Genomic DNA, 6,070 nt, shown 5'->3' with positions numbered 1-6,070 from the left:
GCTAGGGGAGGTTAAACCAAGGTTATCAAGTGTGTGATGTATGTGTTTTTTGGGTTCTTGTGAGGAATTTCTTTGTTGGTTTGTTTTTTTCGATGTTCGGTATCTGTATTATAGTAAATTTGTGGTACTAACATTTTACGAAATTATATTGAGTAGATTATTGATGTTTTTTACTCATTTTGTTTATTTATGTTTGTCATATTTTGCTTCGTGAGAGTTAACTAACTAATTTTTAAAACTAAACGCAGATTTTAGATATTGAAAAACTAAAAGAATGTATCTTAAAATGCTGATCAAAATTCATACGATTTAATACTCGAGAAATGAAACATGACAAATAAAAAGAACTAAAGGATTATATTTTATTTATAAAACTCAAACTAGATTTTTTTTCAATTGTGGAAAATGGAATACTTGCACTAACTATAATTTTTAATAATCTTATAAAAAAAAAAAAAACTTAGATATGATTATGAATTTGTGAGAAATATTTGTGATTATGAATGGAGAGAGTTATCTATCGACCATTACAATCTTACATGATTTTGTGAAAAAAAAATTATAATTATAAATATAGGATTACTTATTAATCATTATAATCTTTAATAATTCTTTAGAAAAACTAATTTTGATAAATGAATGAAAAATTACTTATCATCCATCACAATTAGGTCCACAATCTTTTAATAATTTTGTGAAAAACGTTTATAATTTTGAATATAGAATTTCTTATTATTCGTCGTAATCTCTAATAATTCATTTTCTTAAAAAAAACTCTTGAAAAATGAATGAAAAAATCCGTCATATTTTTTCACGATCTTTCAAACTATATTTAACTGTCTAGATAAATTCTCGCCGAATTATCATTCATTACAATCTTTAACGATCTTATCAAAATTACTATCGATTATGAATGAGGATTATGTTTTATATATCACTCGTCACTTCATAACCTTTGATCGTCTTATCAATATTCATCTTCAAAAAATTATACGGTATATATAAATCCGATTTCATCGCGGGGTCCACCCACCATGGATATACTCGTGGGGGTGGGTGGTTAGAAGAGGATATATAGTGGGTCGGTGAAAGTGTTGATTGTGATTTTGCATATAAAACGGCGTGTGAACAATGGAGTTGACTTGTATTGTAGTTTTCTTTATCATAATCAAACATTAGGTTAGTTGAAACCTTGGAAAATTATTGATATTTTGTCTCATATTAAAACACAACTTAATTAGAAACCACCAAAGTTTGTATAGTAGTTGGTTGGATAGTAATAATCTCTACGGTTGGACGTTCGATATTCTATTCAGTATTTTTAAAATTTTAATTTTAATAATTAGATATTGAATATCGAACCTTCAAAGTTCATTTAGATACAATAAATCCATTTTCGAAATGGTAATATTCGATTCGATTCGATAATTTGATTTTTGGTGATTTACGTCCTATCCTAATTAACGTTATGTTTTTAATCAGAAATTTTGAATTCAAACACGTAAAATGGAGTTGCTTTTGATATGGAATACTTTACTTTTAAAGTGAAATTTTTTGATTTTATGACCAACTTTTCTCTTTGACATAATAAACACTCGATATTCATATCGTTATTTTCAAAGATCGATTTCAATAATTAGTAATTGAAAGTAGATATCGAATACCAAATTCTCAAAATCCATTCAGATACGGTAAATCAAACTTTGACACAATAAATTTTGATTTGATTTAATAATTAATTTTTTGGAAACTTACGTCCAATCCTAATTATCTTTATGTTCTTAATCAGAAATTTTAAATTCAAACATATAAAATAGAGTTGTTTTTTATATGGAGTGCTTTACTTTTAGAAGTAAAGATTTTCGATTTTATGACCAACGAGTGTGAAACCAAGAAAAAAAAAAAAGAGGATATAGTGATATTTTGTTTGGTAATAAAACTTACGTGAACACAAAGTATATTAAAATTGTTATAATCTATATAAATGACTAGATTATTAGTGGTTTAAACACATTATTAGTAGTATAAGTTAGTGTACATAAAGAGAAAAATTAGAGCTTACTTAATTAATGCATGTTACTTACATGCAAAGAAAATAACTATGTTAGGGTTGTGCAAAATAATATGTAATATAGTTTTTTGGTGTTTTTTTAGATATAATTAATAGTTGTAGGGAAAAAAACTAACTTGCATTTAGTATTTAATTAGAAAATTAAAGCTTACTTAATTGGGAAGTATTACGTACATACAAAGAAATAACTATTATATGCTCGATATGGTGTGTCAAGTTAACGTGTATTAATAATTAATTAACTATTGTAAAAGAATAAATAATTAACTTGCAGTGTTTAAGAAAATCAATTTAATAATTACTATGTAGAAATACTATTTTCGATATGACTTGCAAATATCAATGTGTAATGTATTTTTTTTTATATTCTAAAATATATAACTAGTAGTTATTAAAGGCGAATATAATATATATAAAATTTAACTTAAAAAGTATAATTAAATAATAAATTTTGGACTCAATAAATTAAAATCATTATATTATAATAAAAATTCAAACTCGAATTCATAAAGTATTATTTGGTTTCTAGACCATAGAATATATATTATTATTATTGTATTTTCAATTTGCTTTAAAAAAATTAATCATCTTGTTTTTGACATTTTTTAAAAATTGAAAAATTGACTAATTCAAGGAAGAACATGGTACGTAAACCACTTGCATGAAATAAGGAATGGGAATGCATGAAGCACCCTTTTATCTTATTTTATTTTTATTAATAAACTACTAGTACTATATAATATAATAATAGGTGGAATTAATTAGGACATAATCTTGATCAATTTATCATGGGAATCTGGTGAAATGATAAGTATTTGTTTCATCTTTAATCAGAACATTTTCGATTTTGAGTCATGCTAAATAACAATATCATTTTTCATCCTTAATCAAATGTTTCGAATTTAAATCCTCTTGAAACTCTTCGACGGGATCTGAATTTAGTCGGGTCTCAAATAAATACTGCAAACATTGATTCTTTAATTAACATAAAATAGGAGATTTAAGATATGTTTTTTTGAAGCTCGACTAATTCAAACTCACATGCGTCAAATAATATCATTTTAAGAGGTAAATATAAGTTGCTCAAACTTTAACGATATTACTAAACACGATTTATTTCTAAAGTTTAAACCTGAATATTTTTTAAAAAAAATGTATTTATCACTCTACGATCTTAAATGATAAATAGTAGAGTAGGAGATATCACGAGATAATTACAAACATTATGTATGAGTATTTCCTAAGTTAAGTAACAAACAAGAGTACAACACTACAAAACATATATAATTATTATACTTACTACCTATATAATTTATTTTCTCTGGTTATCTGCAAAATAAAATATAAAAAATTAACTCAAAATACTAAATAAATATGAGACTTTTTTTTTTTTTTTTTGCATAATACATATTGACTAAGAGGATTCAGTTGAACTCACACAATATATATATATATATATATATATAAAAGATTTTTGAAGTCTGAGATTATATAATTCACGGGTTAATTTTTGAGATTCATTATGTTTTACCTACGTGATCAAGTATTTACGATCACTGAAACCTAAACCTAGCTAGCTTTTTCTTAAGCACGTGCATCTTCAAACGACTTTTAATAGAGATAGTAAACCAACTGCACTATTTTATCACTCCGTTATTTATCTACGTGTCACGTCATAATTAAATTAAATATTTCCTCATATACATGTTAAATTCAGATGATTTTTTTCACAAAATATCTCATACCTAACGTAACTTCTCAATCTTTTCAACTATTTCAATAGACATCATAACATATACGTATATTATATCATCATTTATATATAAGCTAATCTGATTTTATTAAATTACCTAAGTTATATTTTACTTCTAATTTATTTTATTTTATTGTAGTCAAAAACTTTGAAGATAAACCATTGACTTTTTCATGTGCTGTTTCATGCACACGATATCCGTTGATTTTGCTTAAAATTGTGGGTTGAAATCAATATATATTAATGAAATGATTGTATAAAATTTGACTTTACACCTTACCCTATTCACACCCTTTAAAAAGATTATTTCATGTGAGGCTAAATATATGGTTCGAAATTGAATTCTTAGAGTAACAATAAAGTCTTTTTCATGTTATCTATATAGTACGAGTTTGAGGATAGATTATCTATATTATAGTTTTTGGGGATATAGCCTTTTCACGAATTCTACATTAAATTAATACAAGATACTTTGTATACTAAACAGTTTTTTGTTTTTAAAAAAAATATATGGTTACTTGCTATAATTTGCAATAAAATTTGTCCTTAAAAGGTGGGCAGTTTGTTTTTTTTTTCTTTAATAATTTGTTTGACTAAGTTTTTGAAAAGTGAAAAGTTTTTTTAAAAATGCCAATTTTAGGAAGTTTAAGTGTTTGGTCAGCTTCCAAAAAAAAGACATGAGTATTTTTTGAAAGTTGAAAAATGTATTATTATTATTGCTCTAATATTTACAAAAACTAGTTTTTAAATAAAAAATCAAACACACACGGCTAGCTACCAAAACTTATTTGTAACAAATTACTAAGATTATATTTATATATATATATATATATATATATATAAAGTTTTGAGCACCTTTAACAAAATTCCTAGGTTCGTTACTATCGCAAACCATATCATCCACCTTTAGTTATCCGTTGATATCACCAATTGCACCACCATCAACCACTATTGTTAATGACTCCAATCACTATCACCACTATTTACAACGTATAATTTATAATTATCACCATCAGTCAACACTAGCACTAGTCTACCATTCCTCGTCCGATAATCGCAACCATTACACATCTCTACCACCAATTACCATATAATTTTTCAAAAAATATATTTTATCAATACAATATTAGATTAATTAATATATTATATGAATTACCTACTAATATATAAAAATATATTATTAATTAAATATGAACTCGTGTGCATGTCACTATCCATGCTTCTGCATTGGGTTCTGCTGGAATCTTAGGCCAAACACATCAACAAAATTATTATTTTATTATACCAAAATTGATATGCATTTCATAGTTTAATATTTTTATGCTAATCTTTTATCATGAAAAATATCAAATGAACAGCTGGCCATTACCATATGCTTCCATTAGAAAAATGCACTTTTTTTGTAAATTAGTGATATTAATATACTCTCTTTGCCTTTGAACATTTTGGCTATATAAAAGACAAAATTGTTGAACCTTTGGAACTTACCAGTATGTTTTATTTAGACACTCAAATTATAATATATTTCAATTAAATACTTTGAACACAAAATACATATCAACTCAAAATAAGCTCGATCGTCTAAGGTTTTACGATTTATTTACACTAATATGTAAAATTAAAGGAGGTGTTTAAAAATGATGATCACATAACGGACACTTGAAATTATGAAAATAATTTTTTCAAAGTTTGAATCAGATATTTAAGAGGTTGTCAATATATTTCGCATTTTGCAAATTATTCATAATTGATGGCTCTTCTTTTTCTATCCCGTCCTCTTTAACATACACGTGGTTAAGTCTCCAGTATTCTTTTATTTTTAACCAAAATTTTCGAATTTGGATGTACTCAACATAGTAAAAATAATGATCCTATATGTACCAACTTGTTATCTTTTTAATCCTTCCCCTATTTTTCCTATCCTTTTTTTAAAAAAGGATCTTTTTTCCTTTTATTTAGTATATATATTATAGTAATTTTATTTTTTTAATAGTTGATGAAAATATTGGACATTGAAAAGAACACAAACAAGATAAAAACAAAGGTGTATGCCAGAAAACAAATTCTGTTTAGAAAATGACAAATGTAACACTATGGAAAAAAGTGGACCTCAAAATTAGAATTTTATCACAAAATCTTGACTAAATACCAAATTTTCTTTTTCTTTTTACTACACTCCATTCTTCACCCACTCACCTTACATATTTTTTACATTTTTTGGTTTGGGAGGGGGGGGGGGGGGGGGG

Source organism: Solanum tuberosum, unplaced genomic scaffold, assembly GCF_000226075.1.
Source record: "Solanum tuberosum cultivar DM 1-3 516 R44 unplaced genomic scaffold, SolTub_3.0 scf00098, whole genome shotgun sequence".
NCBI lineage: Eukaryota > Viridiplantae > Streptophyta > Magnoliopsida > Solanales > Solanaceae > Solanum > Solanum tuberosum.
The sequence above is the reverse complement of the archived record's forward strand: the minus strand, read 5'-3'. Positions refer to the sequence as shown.